Source organism: Lissotriton vulgaris, chromosome 8, assembly GCF_964263255.1.
Source record: "Lissotriton vulgaris chromosome 8, aLisVul1.2, whole genome shotgun sequence".
In the NCBI taxonomy this organism is placed as follows: domain Eukaryota; kingdom Metazoa; phylum Chordata; class Amphibia; order Caudata; family Salamandridae; genus Lissotriton; species Lissotriton vulgaris.
Genome location: NC_141696.1, coordinates 671,308,606 through 671,331,756, shown reverse-complemented (window position 1 = coordinate 671,331,756; position 23,151 = coordinate 671,308,606).

The window sequence follows — 23,151 nt, the reverse complement described above, 5'->3', positions numbered from 1 at the left end:
TATCGGGTGGAGCCACATAACTTTTGTCTGTCTCTAAACGAAACTGTCTGTCCATTTGGGCAATATTTTCCTCTACTTTTCCTTTATCATACGCTATAGCCTTTTGAGTTGTAGTCTGCCCAGATTTAATCCTTCCCAGTTTCTCTTCCCTTATTCGCCGTCGCTTGGACTCCTTTAACCATAGGTTCAAGGAGTCAAACATTGACTGGCGACTTTTCTTCATAAACATTTTATTCTGTAAGTACGTAATCTTTTTTTCATCAAACGACCCTGTTAGAGGCCATTGCAATTCAGCATTGTTCTTTGAATATTTGTGCCATAACGTATTAAACAAAATTGGTGTAAGACCATGTTTAGCATACATATCAAAACTGGGGCTTCCCTCGGTAGGCGCTGGCTGTCTTTCTTCCAGCCGAGCACTTTTCCGACAGCAGCACCCAAAACATATTTTGCTAAAACAAGGCATGATAACAATGATATCGCAAGTTTTATAATTTTTCAATCATTCCTTTCATGCGGGCGCGCCCTCTTCACCATTCACTCTCTGATACTCTTCCTATTTTTCTCCCATACAAGGTGCCGCAAAAATGCGTCAGGGTTTCAAAATGAGCTCTATACAAATTCAAATGCAAATGACATGTCTTTTAATACGAACGGAGCCCGTCGTCTCCCGTTCGGGGAATCAAATTCAAAAGAATTCCAGACCAATCCGAAATCCAACCACAAATAAACCACTCGGTAGGAAAACCACAAACCCACTTCCTAGGTATCCCCTGGTCGCATTCTGGTTGGGCCGGTGTTTCGGGGCACAAAGCTCCAGAACCCCAGCTTACCCTGCTGCTCCCAGGGCTTCCCCTGAGTGAGTTTTGCCGAGCGAGCACCCCGTGCTTCGCAAGGTACCAAGTGCGATTTGCAAAACCAAACAAATCCAAAAGGTGTCTGCCCGTGCAGCCCCTGCACAGCGACGCCAGACCCTTTTTCTGATTCCCTCGTGGACCGGCTTCCCCGGCCACCGACAAAAAACAGACTGCTATTTCCAAATGGACACTTCCTCCAAGCATCCGTTTCCAAATCTAATCAAAAGGTTCACTCACCTGGTGCACTCAGGCCGATCCCGACTTCTCCACTGCCGATTTCTAGACAGACCGACCCAGTCTGTGTTTCTCTCGGGTTAAGCCCGTAGGACTCCGGCGTAGGGTCTTCAGCAGCCGGGAGGGATACTGGGCTCGAGGGCGGACTCTCCACTAACGGGTGTTTTGAATCAAAAATACTTCTTGTCCACCCACTCGGCCAGAACTCCTCCCTGTCCCTTCTGCTCCTGATTACAGGAGGGGACGACCCTAACGCGGAGTCCCGGCGGAGCCGCCAACTGAAGGAACCAAATTTTACAAGGCCGGACTATACTTACCAATAGCCCATAGATATATATAAATCATCAAGGAATAATAAGGCAGTCTGCAATGGAGAAGATCGAATCGTTTATTGAATCAAATGCAAGCCCTGACAGGGGAGCCTCGGTCTACACGACCCATGGAGGTGCGCAGAGGAGACTGACGAAATACCAATGATACAAAGCATATATACATTTTCACACATTCAGGTTAACACCCTACAAGGAAAAGAACAGGTTGTCAGTAAGCCAACAGGAAGGTCCATATAAGGCACCACTAATTGTTGGTAGCTAGGCTGAAGCTATTCCGGGGTAGGTCAGCGAGGCCCCCTGTCATCTATCTAAAACCCGGGGAGTACAGGAACGGGCCCCGCTATAATGTGCGCATCCCACAAGAAGGGCAGGTGTGACCTTGGGTTTCCCTGAGCTATACACAAAAGATCAGAGAAGCAGACAGGGCAATGTAGCCTGGTTTCGTACCCTGAGCTAAACCATGTGACTTCTGGGAAGCAGTACATGAACGAAGGGAAACGAAACACAGTGGCCCCGGCTATAACAATAGGTCTAAACGGCCCTACATAGACCTAGCATTAAGTTAACATACATTGTTTATTTCTTTACGATTATGAATGCGTATATGCGATTATATGGTACATAGTGGGTCAAACATGATTACATATGATTTTATATCTCAACATAAGGAACTCATAAACATAACAACAAACGTTAATCTGTTTGTAGTACTAATGTGAGTACCTGCATTGACTTTAACTTGTGGGGAGCAGAGTAGCACAGTATACAAGTTGTTTTGCTGGGCACCAATCTGATACATAAGTCAGATAGTCTCTGTGCCTCTGGGACTGTACCATTGTCCATTGCCCCAGGATGTCTAACAACAAGAAGTTAGATGGCTCTCCCTTGAGTGTTGTTAGGGGTGGTCGAATTAGACCCTAAATCATAGGTGTTCAAGATGAATTCCACAGGGCGTAGAATGCACAAGTATAGAAACCCTCTTGTGTTACTATCAGACTTTTGCTCCTTTCCCTAAAGTCTATTACTGTGTATGGTATGGAGTTTGTTGACGCTCCCTAGGCAGGTTAAAGAGGAATCCCACCCACGAATCAGTGCTTGGCTTACTGTTCGGTTAGTGACCACGCCCCCTCTACTCAGCGTTCTGCTCCGTGAGGTTCCCGTATTGTTCAGAGCTCCTGCTGAATTCTCTTGTTCCCATTTGTGCTCCTTTCCAGTTCCTGACTCTTCCACCTTTTGGGTCACAGTATTTTTCTGTGTTGGATTTGTGTCCTGCCTGTTGTTTTGCCTTCCGCCCTGTTCCTTTGCCTTTCCTCGTCTCTGCACGCCCTTCCCCGGTGCCGGGCGTCCCCTTCAGCCTGAATACCCCACCTGCCCTTCTCTCCTCTGTAGTGTCAGTGTCCTAGCGGGCAAATCCAATCACCGTGTGTTTTCTCCGCGGTCCTTTGTGATCAAGGAGGTTTTGTGTATATTTGTGATTTTGCGCTTCACTCCGTCTTTAGCTTACGAGTGGAGCGTATTTTGGCTATCACGTCTTTTTGTAGTTACGCCCACTCCGTTCTGATCTTCGGTACCTATTCAGACGGGGGTGTCTATTGTCCGCGTTTTATGTTGTTTGTTTCCTTTCTCCTCTCTGTCTTAAGTTTATGAGTCGGAGGAAGGAAGTGTCTGTGTTCTATGTTTGTCACTCGCTCCACGCTGTCTTAAGTTTATGCGCTGGAGTGGGAAGATCTGTATCACTTTGTCTTTAGCTTTATAAGTGATACTATTGTCATCAGCTGCACTTGTGGCGCCCAGTTCTGCTCTGTCTTAAGTTTATGAGTAGAACGGGCATTGGTGCATTCTACCTTGGAGATATCCTGGCTAGGTGTCCTCCAGATTCTCTGCTGTATCTCCTGGTTCTTGCCTGGACTCCTAGCTTAAAGCCCTGATACCCATCTATGTGGTAAGTGGAATGTTATGTTGAACACTTGTGTACCAGCCTTGTAAAGTATTGGTGAGGTTAGTATTGTTGTATATTTATTTTCCAGTCTCCTGCCATCAAGACTGCAGCTACGCCACCTTGCTGGGGGAGAGTGGTATACTCCCTGGGAAAATTCCCCCCACACTTTTAGGTAGCAGCTGCCTGTCAGCGATGTTATACCTTCTCGCTGTGGTAGTTGTTGTCTGGAAGTGTGTGGGACATTCATCTTTGCTCCTGTGGACGAACTACCTCCTCTCTCGAAGGGGATCCTTGACAGAAAGCCAAGCCCAAGTATATCTAGTTCACCCGAGCAAAGATGAATGTGGACCCAAGTGTGGGTTCTACTGAACATACTCCTTCAACACCGTAGTTACCAGCTTACAACAGGAAGTGGCAATGTTAAGAACAGAAAACCTGAAGTTACAGGCTGAGGTAGCCCATTTACAAGCTCAAGATACAGGGGCTGTGGGTGGGACTACTACAGGAGCGGTACCCAAGAGAAATTATATTCAACCCGCCAGGTTTTCTGTACAAGCACCCACTGTTACTTCCCCAGTTGAAGCGGCTAACGTAAACACTCCTGTACAAGTCACGGTGCACACACCTAGTCCTGTTCCTTTAGCCACGCCAGAGAGATTTACAGGAGATAGTGCCAAGTTTAACAGTTTTATGACTCAGTGTCATCTGCAATTCAAATGTAAGCCGGCAGCTTTTCCAGATGATGAATCAAAAGTGGCGTTTATTCTGTCCTACTTAGGAGGAAATGCTTCGGAATGGGCTGGTCCTTTGGTTGAAACAGATGATCCCTTGTTGTATAATTACAATGACTTTCAGCTTATGTTTAGAAGCCTGTTTGCTAAGCATGCTTATATGCAAGCCAGTGATAATGCCCTGCTTAGTCTTAAACAGGGGTCCAAAGATCTCCTCACATATATAACTCAGTTTAATAGACTACTGGCTGAAACCTATTGGCCTGAAGACAAGAGAACATCTTTATTCTATAGAGGGCTGTCAGATGAGTTAAAGGATATCCTAGCTCAAATAGTTAATCCGCCTGAAGATTGTCCCTCATTCATTGAACTCACTGTCAAACTCAATCATAGACTACAAGAGAGACGAGGAGAAAAGAATCGTATTGGATTTCCCAGGTTGGTCCTACAGAAAACTGAGAAAAAGGAAAGCAAAGATGTACCTGAACCTATGCAAATTGGAGGAGTGAGGGGACCTATATCAGACGAGGAAAAAACTAGAAGAAGAAAGAATAATTTATGTCTATACTGTGGCAAGAGGGGCCATTATGCCAGAGACTGTCCCAACTGTCCTTCTACTACTTCCAAGAAAATTGCTGGTGTTCATGAAAACTATCAAGCTTGATGAATGAAGAGATCGATTCTTCAAGTACCAGCCTTTGTCAGATCTCTCAAAACCAAAAAACCTTGTTGAGACCGGTGAAACATTTTTTATTGAATATCACCTTAGTGGTCAGTAATCAAGATAGACATCATATGACACTTCTTTTAGATTCGGGAGCCACTGGCAATTTCCTTGACATACGACTCGCTCAGAAGATGAACATACCTTTTGTGGCAAAAGAGAAACCTGAACCTGTCAAGTCGGTAGACGGCTCGGAACTATCATCTGGATTGATCAGCCATCAAACACCTCCCCTGCTCCTGGTCTGTGGCAATGGACATTCCGAACAAATCATTTTTGATTTGGTAGATACCCCTAATTTTGGTGCAATATTAGGAGTTCCTTGGCTACAAATCCATAATCCAAAGATTGATTGGGTAGACAGAACTGTGACGCTTAAGTTACCCCATTGCATGATTCATTGTTACCAAGAAGCCAGTGACAGTTTACACCCCTTATGTTGCTCAGTTCAGGCAGCAGCCGGGGATTCCGAGATACCAGACAGCTATGCCGAATTCCAGTCTGTCTTTGATGAGAAAGAAGCCACTCAATTGCCCCCACATCGATCCTACGACTGCCGCATTGATTTATTACCTGGATCTGAACTTCCTAACAGTAGGATATATGCACTGACTGCGGCAGAAACCGAATATCTAAAGAACTATCTGGATGACATGTTACAAAAAGGGTTCATCAGACATTCAACGTCCCCAGTATCCTCGCCCCTCTTTTTTATACCAAAAAGGGAAGGGGGCTTGAGAGCATGCCTGGACTATAGGGCATTAAACAAGATCACGATAAAGAACAAATATCCCTTGCCGCTCATTCCGGTGTTATTGGATCAAGTAAGAGGAGCCAAGATTTTTACAAAGATTGACTTAAGAGGAGCCTATCATCTCATCCGGATTAAAGAAGGTGACGAATGGAAGACGGCGTTTCGCACAAAATTCGGGTTGTATGAATATTGCGTGATGCCCTTTGGGTTATGCAACGCGCCTGCAGCCTTTCAATACTTCATCAATGAAGTGCTTCGAGAATACCTTGATGTGTTTGTCATCGTAGATATTGATGACATTTTAATCTTCTCTCAAACAGAAGAAGAACATGTTGTACATGTAAAAAGGGTGTTGCAGAAATTACAAGACAATAACTTGTTTGCCAAATTGGATAAAACCACCTTTCACACGGATACCATTGATTTTTTGGGGTATGTGATTTCTCCTAAAGGGATACTTATGGACCCTAAGAAGACAAAGGCGTTGATGGATTGGCCTAGCCCCACCACGGTCAAAGAAGTACAGTCCTTTCTAGGATTTTCCAACTTCTATAGGAGATTCATAGATCATTTTTCAGAAACCATTCTTCCTATAACCAAGTTACTCAAGAAAGGAAGCAAGTTTATTTGGAATGAAGAGGCAGAACAGGCGTTTTGCGATCTCAAAAATAAATGTATGTCTGCCCCCATTATTCGGCATGTGGATAACACCTTGCCATTTTTTTTGGAAGCCGATGCTTCACAAGCAGCTGTTGGTGCGGTCTTGTCACAGAGAGATTCTGTAACTGGACAATTGCATCCGGTGGCCTACTTTTCTAAGACGCTACTCCCTGCTGAACAAAATTACACAATCGGCGAACGAGAACTCCTTGCAATTAAACTATCCTTTCAGGAATGGAGACACTATTAATTGGGATCTCCACATGTGATCACTATATTTTCTGACCATCGGAATCTACAGTTCTTTAAATCCGCTAAAGCTCTGACCCCAAGACAGATGCGTTGGGTATCCTTCTTTAGTGAATATGATTTCATAATCACATATAGACCTGCTGGCCAACATGGTAAAGATGATGCTCTCTCTATAATAAACAACCCTAGAATGGAAAACCCGACCAGCACACTTCCTATCATTCCAGAACATAACATCATCTGTGCTGAAGAACATCCTGTTCATTCCTTTTTGGATATACTAAGAGAACAGTATGCCGCAATAGACAACCAAGAATGGATAAAGAATCCGTTGAATACGGTCAAAGAAGATCTATTGTTTCATGACAACCGCTTGTACATACCTTGTCCCCCTTTACATGCTCAGGTATTAAACTGGTGTCACAATAGTGTACTCGCCGGACATCCTGGAGTAGCAAAGACAGTTAGTCTCTGTCAGAGATGGTTTTGGTGGGATACTATCATTAAAGACACAACGACTTTTGTGAAGGTCTGTTCTGTATGTGCTAGGCAAAAGTCTTCACATTGCGCCCCCACAGGGTTATTGAAGATCATACCAGCTCCTCCCTAACCATGGCATACCATTAGTATGGATTTTATCACCAAACTGCCAAATACTAAAGGGTACAACACCATACTAGTAGTGGTGGACATGCTGTCCAAAATGGCTCATTTTGTTCCACTTAAAAAGATTCCAACAGCACAAGAATTGGTACACATTTTTCTAGAGCAGGTAATACGTTTACATGGTACTCCAGCAGTAATCTTTTCTGATAGGGGTCCTCAATTTGTTTCAAAATTCTGGAGAGGAGTCTGTTCCGTGTTACAAATGGATCATAGATTGTCCACTGCATACCATCCTCAAACGGATGGTCAAACAGAAAGGACCAATCAAACACTGGAACAGTATCTGCGTTGCTTATTGACCAATTTACCCTCCACTTGGTTGGAAGCATTACCTTTGGCAGAATTTGCTTATAATAATTCCACACATTCAGCCATAGGAGTGTCCCCTTTTTACTTCAATCATGGTCAACATCCTGGGTTCCTTCCTATTCCCTTCCCTTCTGATCTAGACAAAATACCTGCACTAAAGGAGCATCATCAACACTTAAAAGTTGTGTGGGAAAAGGCCATTCAAGAACTGAACAAAGCCAAAGAAACTATGAAATATCAAGCAGATAAACACAGCAGGGAGGAACCTCAGTACACTGTAGGTGAAAAAGTATGGTTATCCACCAAGAATCTCAGACTCCCCGGGTCCAAGAAATTACAGCCTCGCTTCATAGGTCCCTATCCCATTCTGAAAGTCATAACCCCAGTGACTCTTAAATTGCAGTTACCTCCACACATCAGAATTCATCCTGTGTTTCATTGTTCCCTTCTTAAGAAATATCTTCCCCCTTTGTCCCCTGAACCACCTCCTCCTCCTGTAGTGATTGAAGGCGAAGAAGAGTTTGAGGTACAACAGATCCTAGACTCTAGAAGGTCTAGAGGCAAACTCCAATACCTTATAGATTGGGTAGGATATCCCCCAGAAGACAGAACTTGGGAACCCGCTGAAGATGTACATGCTCCTAGATTGATCAGGAGGTTCCATAGACTACATCCAAGGAAACCTGGCCCCGGCCCCGGGAGGGGGGTTTTGAGGGGGAGAACTGTTAGGGGTGGTCGAATTAGACCCTAAATCATAGGTGTTCAAGATGAATTCCACAGGGCGTAGAATGCACAAGTATAGAAACCCTCTTGTGTTACTATCAGACTTTTGCTCCTTTCCCTAAAGTCTATTACTGTGTATGGTATGGAGTTTGTTGACGCTCCCTAGGCAGGTTAAAGAGGAATCCCACCCACGAATCAGTGCTTGGCTTACTGTTCGGTTAGTGACCACGCCCCCTCTACTCAGCGTTCTGCTCCGTGAGGTTCCCGTATTGTTCAGAGCTCCTGCTGAATTCTCTTGTTCCCGTTTGTGCTCCTTTCCAGTTCCTGACTCTTCCACCTTTTGGGTCACGGTATTTTTCTGTGTTGGATTTGTGTCCTGCCTGTTGTTTTGCCTTCCGCCCTGTTCCTTTGCCTTTCCTCGTCTCGGCACGCCCTTCCCCGGTGCCGGGCGTCCCCTTCAGCCTGAATACCCCGCCTGCCCTTCTCTCCTCTGTAGTGTCAGTGTCCTAGCGGGCAAATCCAATCACCGTGTGTTTTCTCCGCGGTCCTTTGTGATCAAGGAGGTTTTGTGTATATTTGTGATTTTGCGCTTCACTCCGTCTTTAGCTTACGAGTGGAGCGTATTTTGGCTATCACGTATTTTTGTAGTTACGCCCACTCCGTTCTGATCTTCGGTACCTATTCAGACGGGGGGTGTCTATTGTCCGCGTTTTATGTTGTTTGTTTCCTTTCTCCCCTCTGTCTTAAGTTTATGAGTCGGAGGAAGGAAGTGTCTGTGTTCTATGTTTGTCCCTCGCTCCACGCTGTCTTAAGTTTATGCGCTGGAGTGGGAAGTTCTGTATCACTTTGTCTTTAGCTTTATGAGTGATACTATTGTCATCAGCTGCACTTGTGGCGCCCAGTTCTGCTCTGTCTTAAGTTTATGAGTAGAACGGGCATTGGTGCATTCTACCTTGGAGATATCCTGGCTAGGTGTCCTCCAGATTCTCTGCTGTATCTCCTGGTTCTTGCCTGGACTCCTAGTTTAAAGCCCTGATACCCATCTATGTGGTAAGTGGAATGTTATGTTAAACACTTGTGTACCAGCCTTGTAAAGTATTGGTGAGGTTAGTATTGTTGTATATTTATTTTCCAGTCTCCTGCCATCAAGACTGCAGCTACGCCACCTTGCTGGGGGAGAGTGGTATACTCCCTGGGAAAATTCCCCCCACACTTTTAGGTAGCAGCTGCCTGTCAGCAACGTTATACCTTCTCGCTGTGGTAGTTGTTGTCTGGAAGTGTGTGGGACATTCATCTTTGCTCCTGTGGACGAACTACCTCCTCTCTCGAAGGGGATCCTTGACAGGTGTCAGTGCGCGCTTCATGCCATGGCTTGTTTGATGTAGTCAGAGGTGTCATTCGGCTTAGCGAAGGTTCTTACCTCTTCATTATGTGATAATTGGAATTGAGCTGGACACATCATGGCGTATTGTACACCATGGTCTCACAGTTTTTGTTAGACCAGCATGAATTTCCTTCATCACTCCTGCACCTCCATTGTAAAATTCAGTAAGATCAAGATCATGGATCCCACATATTGTACTTGGGCTTTGTCTTTAGCAAGGCAATATACAGTGTCTTTGTCTCTAATTTAGTAGTTTACCAATGATAGATCGAGAGCAGTTATGGTATGGGTACCAGGGCTCTGTGGGATCTTTCAATCATAAGTACCGTAGTTAAGCTTTCCTTACCAAATATGTACAGTAGCATTGATTTGACATAGTCTTCGACTCGCTTCATAATTGTGTATTCTCGAATGACCGCAATTCTCACATTATTCCTACATGATTGAGTTTCAAGGTCTTTGTTTTTGGCTCGTATTTTTACTTACTCCAAGATTACGTCCCTGGGTGGTTTACACTGTTGACTGGCATCATCTTCTATATCTTATATGTGCTGTTCCGCTGCATCAATGCGTACATTTTGCCTACCAAGGCGTTTCTTCATGGCATCAAGGCGGCTGTTCTAAATGTCTAGTTTGGGTTCTATCGTTAACAATCTACCTCTCATCTCAAGAAGCAGGCCCTTTTTGTCATTGTCATCCTGCCTCTGTACAGCTGCTGACTTCTGGGAATCTGCTTGAGAAGTTGGCTGCAAGGGAGGTTCAGAGTCTGTTAGGGCCCCTTTTGTTTGCATAAAATGTGAGTGTGGATTGCCTTCCATCTGATTTCCCCATTGTGGAGCAGGAGGGACAATATCCGGTGTCCCATGACTATCAGGATAGACACCATGCCCATGGTGGGTAGTCCTGCCGGTCTGGAGAGCAGTCCGCGTCAACACAACATTCAGGCCAGGTGAGGCAGCTCGGTCCTGTGGGACAAAGTAGGTGCTTCGGCACCCACAGGTGCAGCAAAGCCGTCACTCTCCAACCGGTAGTTGCCCCATCGGCACAAGGCTTGAAGCAACCCATGGTGTCTACTCAAGGAGCGTTCTATCCCTGGGCACATGGCTGATGATCTGCAATCACCAGGCTCTGGCCATGCTAATAATCCTTCCTTCTGGTCTGGGCACGGTATCTGGCTTGTCCACCCAGCTTAGGAAACATCAATTCCTGCAATGGAGTTATTGGAATTCAAGTACAGTGCTGTGGGTTGCCGATGATTAATATTGATGGAGGTATTAAATGGATACTAAGCTTCGACCGTGGAGCGTAATTTCTGGCGGCCATCTTGTATGGTGCTCTCTAACACCTCCCTGATGCAATATTCACTCCCCATATTCCGATTCACTCATATGAACTGACCATTATATGATTCACCTAAAGACTGCCATTTCATTGTCACTGATGGCTACAATTGATGCAAACCGCAAGACATGAGTTAAATCTGGGAAGAACCACGACCTACCTACCTTCTGCTATGAACTAACCACTTTCTTACCTTACAACCCAAAAAAATTGTTCTTTAGCTATAACTCTGACTTATATGCATCCTGAACAACCTTTCCCAATCCAGACAGCCCGAACTACTTGATGCAGGTTGGTTGACACTTGAATTAAATATAAAAATTTCTAAAACCAACTAAAAGAATCCTGGAGAGATAGTGCAAGACAATGTATAAAGCCAGCATCAAAAGGCAAAAAGACACATTCCCACATCATTTTAGAAGTGCGGAAGCAGGGATCTTTGTATCTTAGTCTTCTAGTGTAACTATTAAATAACCCAATCACAGGTTGTATGAAACTTTGTTCGTCGACAAGGAGAAATTAACAGGAGCAATCATCTACATCAAACCTTCTTTCTTAATATGATTACTGTAAGCTTTTTATAGTCGACAAAGGGAATGTATGTTAGTTAAAGGGTTTTACTAGCAACACATTAAGGTTTATATTATTATTCAGTAAATATTAATCTTTTCGTTCCTCATCATTACAAGTTCAAATAATCCATTAATCGAACTTTCCAAATAAGGTCAAATGCAATATTAGTAAATAATATAGTCAAAATAGAGACAATACAATATGCGTGTTCCATAAAGAAATTCCCTAATCTGGGCAGATGTTTGGACAATTATATCTGCCTTTACAGACACAGAGCTACAGAAAGGGCTCAAAAGAAATCTCCCATGAAGAGAGATTATATCCCAAGATTCCCAGAAAGAGGGACTCCCAAGTGCCGCTGCTACTCTAGGAACACACGTCGGTAGGCTAGTTTTTTTTTTGTTTTTAACCGTTACCATACAGAAATCCAAGAGTCACCATTTGCAATCAGACTTATACACAGTATCTGTAAAGCAGTGCAGACTGGACCTATTGCTGCTACCACTCCAGAAACCCTGCAAAGCAGAGGTCTAATCATCTGAGTCAGCTCTATCATCGCTTAACAAAACAGTATCTAGGGCTGTAAACGTGTCTACCAGGTCCCTACTTGTAATTGAATGATCCACTATTGTATCATTCCTTCTGCAAAGCTTCATGTGGATCTCCTCCTCTAGCATCCATTCCTCTACATCTCTGTGCTAATGTAGTATCTGTGGGGCGCGCTGACCCATCCATGTAATGGTCACCCTGCGCCTGGCCAAAACCAGTGTAAGCTGCAAGAATTTGTGAGCCATCTTACAGCCTTTGGGCCTACTTATATTCCCTATAAACAGAACTGTGGCTTGAGGGCAGCCTGCAGCATACGGATGCATGTGCGTTAGTACCCTACCCAGACCCAGAAGTCCTGTACTCTTTCACATCTCCAGGCCAAAAGAAGGAAGTCAGCCCCGTGGGACCCACAGCGAGGGCACTCGTCCAAGAGGCCTTAAGGTATGTAATGTCAGTAGCCTCAGGTAGGTACGATGTAAAAAAACTGTAATGAATCAACTTAAATTGAGCATTACTTGAGACAGTCCTCGTAGGGCGCAAATGTGAGCCCAATCAATGTCCCCCATGGTTGCCCCCAGGAATTCTCTATGGTGTACAAGTAACTCTCAAGGAGCACCATCTTGGAGATCCCTATCCTGCCCATTAGTGATAGCGGCAGTGTGTTCCAAAAGGCGACCGGTGCTCGCAACGAGTCCATCACCCTCCGCACATTATGACGCAACTGCTTGGCGCTGGAGTGCGCAACCATAATTCCCAAGTAGCGAGAGTGATCCAGCTCCCAACAGAAGCCCATGTCAGGCAGGTGCTCCACCGGAGTCCCCACCAATGTAGCAAGAGGAAATACCAGGGATTTATTGCGATTTATCTGCAGCCCAGACAGGGCCCCAAAGTCATCCAATAGATGCGTAGTTAGGGTAACTTAAGTCAGTTCATTATGTTGCTTCACTTATATGCAATTAATGCTTATGTATGTCTACTTACTACAAATTTGCATTTATTATACGTATACATTATTTTCCATACAATTGTGCAAACTTTCATTAAATGCATTTTCGTTTACAAATGTGCAATCCACTGAATTAGAATGCACTTGCTCCTGAAATTAACTTCCAAAAATGATTTCCAAATAGAAAAACCCAGAATGCAGTGACTCCAAAAACAGTGACTCTTAACCACTATATGGCCGTCTAGCAGATCACTTCATCTCAAAAGCCAAAAAATCCAAATATAATCATTTGATCAATTCAACCTAGGTTTTCACTAGTTAAATTATACAATGAATGAGGATCCTGTCCTTCAACTGCCTGTCTTTTGATGATTTTACTAAATTTAGCAGGGCTTGTGGCTCAGCAGGATCATCAGCAGAACGATCTCAGGCAAGCATTTCAATGAGCCTTGTTGATAATAGATCAGCAGCCTCAAAGCCAAAGCTAACATCATCCCAATTCTTGGTGTCAGTACTCTTTCAACATGAACATTGCTCCTCTTATATCTAATCTGTTCTAAACAAAACAAAGGCAAAGAGCAAGCTGACCAAACACTAATGAGTCATTTTTTATAAAAACTCGTGAATATAGATGTGTTGCAACCGCAGCTTCTTAGCTGCCCAGGAACCTGAGAACTGTGGTTATGGGGTTCCCAGGTCTCAAGAAATGCTGCATGAAGCCCACAGCTGCAGCCTGCACGTTTTATTCACCTGGGTACTGCCTTCTCTCTTGCTCCTTGGCTCCAAGCTGCTGTTCCTTTTTCCTCCCACTCCACAAAGAGGCCTGCCCTAGGGATAGCAGCTGTATTTTAAAGCGGCTCCTCAGCAAGTGCGGCTCAGGTTTTCGTTCCTGTTTCTTTCTCTTTCCCATTGTGGCTGTTTCTTCCCTGATTCCTTTCTGGTATTTCCAATCCTTTGTGTTTCCTATCATGTGATATTTGATGTCATCTCCTTTTTCTGCTCTTGTTCTATATAAAGGCTTCAGTCTGGTTGGAGGGTGCTGTGTTCCTTTGCTTGTTTCCTCACTCCCTCCACTTGCTGATCCTGACTCCTGAAGAATTCCAATGCTGGATTCTGGACTCCTGGTTTTCTTCAACCCTGTGAAGTCTTCATCCAGCAAGAAAGGTTCAACGCCTTTGGCTTTTGCCTACTGAGTATGTGTCAGCTTTTCAAGGGCATTTGCCTGTCACACATTTGAGTGTGGCTTCCAGAAACAGTCAAACAATCAGGAGGTAAGGGGCTCAATGGAGCACTGTCTACGGTCGGGGAAGGAGACTTTTGAGTCAATTGGCCCAAGGGATACACTCTCTCTAGTGTTTCTTGCATGGGTTTTCAGTTGTCCAATGTACAAGTGACTGTTACTGGCATAAATCAAACATGGGGTATCCCTTGCCTGTTCTGAGAAAGTCCTTTCCCAAGTGAATCTCCATTGATTAGTTCATACATTAAAAGGAATCTTTTTCTTTTTGTAAGAGCCTCACCCATTCTAGTAGTGGCATGCTTCATCATCGGGTCTTATCCTTGTCCTCAAAAACCAGGATGGGCTTGACCATATTCCAGGGAACACGGTTGATATTTCTGTGACTGGGGTACCTAGAAAACATAAAAAATACCACTGAAAGACCTAGGTTTTCCCTTATTAGTGGTCTGGGTGGGTATAGTTTAAAACTTATCTTGAAAAGGGTTAGGATGTAATGGTCCTATGGCTTTAAAATAATCGTCAACATATTTCATCCCGGATTCTATGGCCTCCCTGGTCCAAGGATTTTTTGTGGAATATTGCAATGTTGTTTGCCTTAGTATCACATTCATTAACAACTTTTTATAAAAGGCATGCAGTGCTTAATTGAATGCAAGGTGAGTAGTTTTATTCACCTTATATTACGATCTATGTTCCTGAAAAGAAAAAGCAATACATCATCAATGCCTCTGATTAACTTAAACTTAACGTGGGATCCCACACAGGCAAAGAAAGTGGAACAAGACAATGTATGCTTCCCAGGGCACGCACTTGATGGTATAGGTGACCATCAACTAAGGAGTGCCAAACGTGCATATTTGTGTACGATTGATGCCGAGGTCATGTGAGGAAACCCACTTGTGTTTTACTCATTTGCATATCAAATCCTACGCATATTTTGTGATTATTGTTGCCATACCTTAATTTGATTTGATTTGATTTTTAAATTTATAAAGCGTAACTAATGCCAGGGGTGCTGAGACCTTGGCTGGAGGTATGTAAGAAGAATGCGCTTGTAAGCATGTATTATAGGTCGGTTAATGATTTCCTGAAGAGTCTGAGTGAAGTGCTGTTTTTGATCGTCAGTGGCAGGCGATTCCTTATTTTTGCAGTTACTAGCAGAAAACTCCTACCTCCCCAACGTGCCTGTCTGTACCTGGGAATTTGCAGCAGTTTTAACTGAGCAGATCTCAAGTTCCTGGAGGGCACATAGTATTTTATATGTGATGTCAGGTACAAAGGGCCTCTGACTTGGAGCGCCTTGAACGCAATACACAATGACTTAAAGATTATTCTTTTTCTTCGCAAACCATGCATCATTAGCAACAAAAAACTAACATACAGAATAACATTCATGAGGCAAAGCACCCCAATTCATACTGTATATTGTCACTTACCCCTTTTGGGATTATAGTCCTTCCCATCGGGGGTAGGGGAGCAAGTCCCTGTAGTCACACACTGCTGTTTTCAAGCCACCATGGAAGGTAAATAGTGGAGCCAAGGTATTAAACAGGAATCCGAAAGATAGCAAGGAAGACAAATTAATGTACTTAATCCCTGAATTTATGGAGATAGAGTCTTCTACTCACGTCATCAAGGGCAACTTGCCTCTCAGTTACCTAACTCAGTGCCTACACTCTCCTGGCTCATCTTAATTCGTTATGTGGGGAGGCTGGCTTTAAAAATGCTTTCTGGCGGTTCCAGGATAGTTTGATGTTGACCATGTAATGACATTGAGCGTCCTCTTATGCCTTGTGCGTGACGAGAAACTCTGGGGAATCGGAGTTTCTTCATCAGCATGGATGGATGTAGGTCACTACAAAACAAAGGGTTCTCCACTCCTACACCCTCCCTAAAATACACAAAGGGAGATCACCACCTCCCGGAAGACTAATTTGCTTGGGTATAGGATCCATGTTGGAACCACTGTCCCAATATTAGGACTCCTGGTTGAAAAGGGTAGGTCTCACATCAAAGACACTAAACACTGTCTCAATATCGTTAGTGAGATGGATTACGACTAGAACATTGAAATCATGCTCTGCATAGATGTAGAGGCACTGTACATGACGCAGCACGGCTTTCAAACAACCCTTAAACTCATCTCACTAACCCAGGAGCAACTTATTTTACTTGACGTTGGGGCCCATAGCACTGCAAGTCACACATTCACACACAAGAACACACTGCCCCTAAATCAGTGAAAAGAAGGCGAGCTGCTGGATAACAGAGGTACCTCATTAACCTATACTGTATTTCTATACATTATATACATTTCAAATACTCAACAGTCATAAGGAATTAACATCAAGGTACTCTGCTATTTGGTCAATGGACCAACTAGCAGGAATTAGTTGATGGTGTTTAAGTCCAGCTCAATCACAATATTCCCATAACTTCTTAATATTTAATTGTTATGACTTTTTATTCAAATAAAAAAAGACTCAAGTTTAAATTTTACAGAATTTTATCTAGATTCATTAGGGAAGGAAAATTTTATAATAGCAAATTCTTATTAGACAAACACATTCTAAAAATGTATTGAATACATTTAAGAAATGAAATTGTTAGAAAACATATTACCAATCTGCCATAGGAAGATGACAGAACTGCATAGAACACGTTCCTGAGCAGACTGTCTTTCAAACCTCCTCGATGTCTCCCTCCTGACATAAAATATCCGCGACCAATCTCGTTTCTTTTCCCCATCAGAAGCTTAAAGTCCAAAATATTTCAAAGTCTCTTGCATCATAAAATTGTTCAAACTGACAGCATGTCGTGGTGCGTAATAAAGTCCATGGAACCAACTTTTTTACCTCATTCGCACAAGCTCTTTTATACCCTTTTCACTAACTATCTAAACTCAAAATTGAAACTTTTAGGGTCCGCACTCATTTATTATTGATCCATTAGAGGGGTGGTGATGATCACCTCATGTCCTCCTTGTTCAAACCAGTTCCTGAATTTACACAGTCATTTTCAAGGCTTTCTCATGACTTAATGTTCACATTTGTACTTGTCATTCATTTCTTGTAACCATTCTAAATATTCAAGTTTCAACTTCATCCTTTCCCAGGCTTTTAAATGCAGGCATCCTTTGGCACATCTCCCGTTCATAGGCCAGGCTGGCCTTAACTTCCCTTGCTCCGGGCATAGGCCATGCACTCATAACTTGTTACTCCTATCGCGAATGTGTGGGGGACATCTTTGGAATCCATTTCCACCTTTGCGTTTAAACAGCCACTTTCAGACTAGGCCACGCAGGCCACAATGGGAACTAATATAAAAACAAATACAATCGAAATTAGAAGAAACGCACGCAGTCTCAGTGTTGGCGAGGACACGTAACCGGCAGCAGCAGCAGGCATCTTGGGGAAATACGAACGGGGAGAGCCACGCTCCCCTAACAGCCAGTGTAGAGACGCCCTACAACCACGCCTCAAGCTTGTGGGATATAATTACCTCTCGCGTTTCCCGTCTCAGTGTTGGTGAGGACACGTAAACGGCAGCAGCAGCAGGCAGCTTGGAGGAATACGAACGGGGAGAGCCACGCTCCCCTAACCGCCAGTGGAGAGATGCCCTACCACCACGCCTCCAGCTTGTGGGATATAAATACCTCTCGCGTTTCCCGCTCCGCGGGAGACGCTCCAGTCTCAGTGTTGGTGAGGACACGTAACCGGCAGCAGTAGCAGGCAGGTTGGGGGAATACGAACGGGGAGAGCCACGCTCCCCTAACAGCCAGTGGAGACACGCCCTACCACCACGCCCCCTGTCAAATTGGATTTAACCAGCCTTCAACTTCCGTCCCGCGGAACGCGCGCCGGGCGAAACACGGGCCAAGGGCGGGCCCGTCTGAGCCCGTCCGAGTATGAACGAGAACGGGACAGGACCCTCCTCTTTGATTCTCGACATAGAACTGCTCAATAAGGTCAGTGTGTTCCTGTGTACCCCTAAGCCCTGTTTTGCATTGTACCATTACTATCAAAATTTTCCTGGATATCAAATTCCGGAGTTAATATATATTGAACAAATGGGGTTATGGCTCCTAAAGATGCGGGGAAGGGGAGGAAGTCCCCTACAGGAAGTGTTGTAGGGACAATCGACCAGTTCCTAACTAGGACAACGTTTATGATACAACGGGAAATCGAACTCACTGAGAGAAGGCTATCCATGGACCCAATCTTTGACAAACGTTCTTCACTGGGCCAACTAGCTAAGGCCCTATCTCCAACACCCGAACCCTCACCTATTATGCCATTATCGGAAATACAAACAGTGGCCTATACTGTACCTGCTAGACCGGCGGGAGAGGGCAAAAAGCAGATAGAGGTAGCAGTCATGGCTCATAGCCCTCCAGCTAATATAGACCTAATAGTATCAGATCCGGTAACGCCCCCTCTAAGCCCAGGAACCACCAGATCCGGTCAGTCAATTCCGTTGGCTTCCGATACCAATTCAGGGGTCATGAGCAAAGTTCCGGACCAATCAGCCAAAAGAAAGGGAGCTGAATTAGTAAACAAGAAATCAAAAAAGAAAAAACGTGCAATTATGGATAATGAATCTCCTGTGGTTGTTCTTGATGGTCAGCAAACTGGAGTGGACAAGTCGCCACCTATTGAAATCCATGAAGATATGTCACCGCCAGAGAGAGGAGGGGATTTCTGGGCAAAAATGGAACGGATATTTATAGAGTCCTGTCTCCCGATCCATGAAAGACTGAACTCTATCGAGAAAAGACTGTCTTGTCTTGAATCACTGTGTCTACCAAAATTGGGAGGGAAGGGCAGAGGGGTCTTGGAACCTGCCCGTAATGGTACAGGAACGACTGGCCTCAGTCAGATAGGCACGCAGAATATAACTCTGGTGAATATAAATGCAGAAAGGGCTCCACCTGTCCAAATTGGTATGACGGACACCCACCCAATCATCCAGCCAGTGACAGTTGCATCGAGTGCCCCGGCTAACATAAGGAATGTGGGGCATAGGGGGGATACGGGAGCTAATAGCTCTGACCAGGCCCAATTAAGGTAACAACTTGGGTCAAGGGACGAGATCGCTGGGTCCTAGTAGGCCCTTGTTGTCTCGCCTAGCCTTGCCCCCGGAGTCAGTACCTTATGTGGTGGTTCTTGCGGGGGTCCCTTCCCTGAGTCCGAGTAAGGTCGAGGACTACAGAGAACTCAAAAACAAATGTATTCACTGGTTGAATCGTAACAGACCCCTTTCAAATGGGGGAACCAGCAACATTGTATTCACTAGAAGAGTAGACTAGGTGGGGCCCAGACGGAAAAATATAGAAGGGGATTGATTGCATAGTGATCATCTTTAGGAATAGATGGACACAAAGTATATTTTCAATTTGGAGTCAGGCGGCCCAGAAACACTTATAAAATCCCTGCCACTAACTTATTTTTATCCGGGCACTCATAGCAATGCCCATTTTGCACATAATTGGGAGGGGATAAACTGGGCAGGCAATGAAACCCAGGGAGGCAACCCCATTTATGGAAATGTTAGCAGGAATGGGCCATTAAATAGCCCCATGTCGTTTGACATGTTCCATCACCACAACAGGTATAGCAACTTGGAATCTGTTGAGTGACTGATGAAAACAAAGAAGCCCCCCACTTCTGCAGTAGAAAGTGAGAGCTTGCTGAAAGTAAAAGTTAACTTCATAGAGAAGAAGCGCCTCCTTACTGTGGTAGGATAAGTGGGAGAGGAAGGTATACTAGGGGACAGAAATGGTTATAACAGAGGTGACACAAGCAGCTGGTTAGGAGGTAATATGGAAAAGGGAGGTGCTGGGGTAGGAGAGTCAGGGAGCTGGGGAGACAGTTGTGCTAGCGAGAGGAAGGGAACTACAGAGACGGGTGACTCTGTGTACCGATGAATTAACTGTGGTGAAAGTATAAGTTTAACACACAGTGAGGTAAACAGGAGTATCAACATACTTTCCTGGAATGTGGCAGGACTGAAAAATAAATTGACATCTGATGACTGGGGTTTGTTCATGGACAAACACTATATCTGACTTATGCAGGAGACATGGGCCCTGGACAACTATCAGCGGTGTGGGTTTGCCACATTCAATCTTCCTGCAATAAAAGGAGGTAGAGGAAGACCGTCAGGAGGACTAAGTACATGGGTAGCTACTCATCTGGGAGCCACGGCTAAGCAGGTGACAGTTAATTCCCCAGATATCCAATGTGTACAGCTAACCCTCCCGGGGAATAAACACTTGGACATAATTAACATCTATTCAAAGCCAACCCAGAGGGGCCAGGAGTCTATGATTATCGAACAACTGAGGGGATTTGTAAAGACTCTGGACCCCGAGGTTGGTATAATTATTGGGGGGGGGGTTTAACTGTCAGTTTGAACCCCTCAGCAATTCAAGCTTGGAGGACCCTGACAAGGAGAATCAATACTGGAACAGACCGGAAACCTTAATCCCTCCAGTTAAAGCGTGGATCCCGTTGGTTCTACAAATTACCTCCCTTATGCTGTCTCTATGCGTAAGGCCTTGCAATGGTCGGCTAAAATCTGACAGACCTGGAAATGTGACCTTTAATAGAGCAGGTCAATCATCAATCATTGACTATATTTTGATTGAATCCAGATAATGGGACAAGGAACAGGATTTTAAGATCCATCAACGGACGGATAGCGACCACAATGCCCTGGTTATGTCACTAAAGCCAGGGAGTTGGGGATTGATTAATAATATGATAGAGCCGAATTTTGTTCCACAGCCCCTTCTTCTCCACAATAGAGAATACAATGGCCCCACATAATGGGCTCTCCAAACCGGCAGTCGCACATATATCTTCAGGTCATGCCCCATCTCAGTGACATGGCAGAGGTAGGGTCTATGGGGCCTGTAGACGGAAGGGACAACAGGCCCGTTGAAATTCATAACCAGCTAGCCTCAATAATGTTAGAGGTTTTTTTTCCACTTCAGATCTATAGGGAAAGCTTAGTCAAGACCCACCCCTGCTACACTGCTGATTGCCGCAAATTGAAAGGGGATCAGATTAAAGCAATCAAGGCTAAAGATAAATCCCGGATTAAGTCCCTTAGGGTGCTGTATAAGCAAGTCATCGAGAGAGAAAGAAAGTCCTGGGAGGCAGATAAGAGGGAAGAGTTGAGTTCGGCGCTACAGTGCAGAGACCTCAAAACATTCTGGGCAATTGTTAGTAACGAGGGTCGGGTGGGAAGAATGCAGTAAGACCCAACATAGCCCCAGCAGTATGGGAAGAACATTTTGGCAGCCTTTACGCCCGACCGTGCAATGGCAATTCCGAGTTGGTGTCTCTGAACCTCCTCCATGAGTATCGACTGGGGGGGGGGGGGGCACAGGAGATATCGACCGTGGAAGTGGAAGTTGCCATTGCGAAGCTACTACCAAACAAAGCCCCGGGGCTTGATAAAATCCCCGGGGACTTGTTTCGGTCTGAACCCAAAATATGGGCCCCTTATCTCTGCGTTCTGTTTAACGTGATTTTAATGGGGACAGACCCGCCAGAGACGTGGCTGGGAGCAGAGATAGTTCCTATTTTTAAAAAAGGCTGCCCTCTGCAACCCTCGAACTACAGGCCCATTAGCCTGATAGATATCCCACAGAAGGTATTTGGGCGGATACCTCTGGATAGAATTCAGTTATGGGAAAGGGAAAACGAGATCCTGAGTATTTTACAAGCGGGCTTTAGAACTGGTACATCTACCATCGATCAGATCTTTCGGCTACAGGTCCTTTTTTGGAAAACAGTGAGTGTGGAGGGTGGCAGCCTCTACCTCATCTTTGTGGACCTGCGGGCCGGGTTTGATCTGGTTCCTAGGGACAAACTGTGGAGAGTCCTCTACGATCACGGTATGCCACACTACCTTCTGGGAGTACTGATCAGACTACACTCAGGAAATTTTGCGCAGGTTAGATGTGGAAAAGCGGGAGAATTGTCAGCACGTTTTCCAGTGCACAGGGGGGGGGTACGCCAGGGATGTGTTCTGGCTCCCACTCTCTTCTGCCTCTATATTAACGGGCTTGTTAAACATCTTTTAGGCATAAAGGATACGGATGCCCCGAGACTAGCCACAAGAAGAGTGCATGCACTAATGTTTGCGGACTACACTCTACTGTTGTAAACAGCTACTGGTATCCAACGTATCCTCGATGGTTTTGCAGATTTTTGTGCCCTAAGTGGGCTGGACATTAATTTGGCCAAAACAAATTTCATGATTTTTAACCCTCCGAGGCAGATGCGACCAAACCCGGACTTGAACGGTACACCCCTTGAGAGAGTAAAGACCTTTGAATATCTAGGTATTACTCTTGAGGAACATCTGGGGTGGGATGCACAGTTAGCCAAGTCTGCATTGAAACTGACACAGACTATGGGTGGGTTATCCAAAATGTATAGAACTTCTGCCTTTAATCCGGCTGCCCCCATTGTAGAAATATACAAGGTACAAGCTAGGGCAGCCGCATTATATGGGGCGGAACCTTGGGGACATTACCTGCCAAAAAGTTTGGCAAGGGTCGAACATTCATTCATGAGAGACCTGTCAGCACACCCCTGGTCCCATTAAGGTTTGACCTAGGGCTACTCCCCGTGGAAGAGGAGGTGGCCCTGAGGCCACTAACTTACTGGAGAAGCCTCTGGTCGGTCCCAGAGCTTTCCCCGTACTGTGAAGAGTTTCAGGAGATATGGGTTGCATCTAGGTCAAAGAAAATTCCATGGTTATTCCATATTAAGGATCTGTGTGTACGGATCAGTATTCCTGAGCTATGGGAATCTCCGGAGTCAGCCTGCCTGGCCTTTGCCAGAGCTGACCTGGTAAAAAGGTATAGGTACCACAATTTGTTGACTCTCCATGCCAGCACGATAGCTGGGAGACTGACAA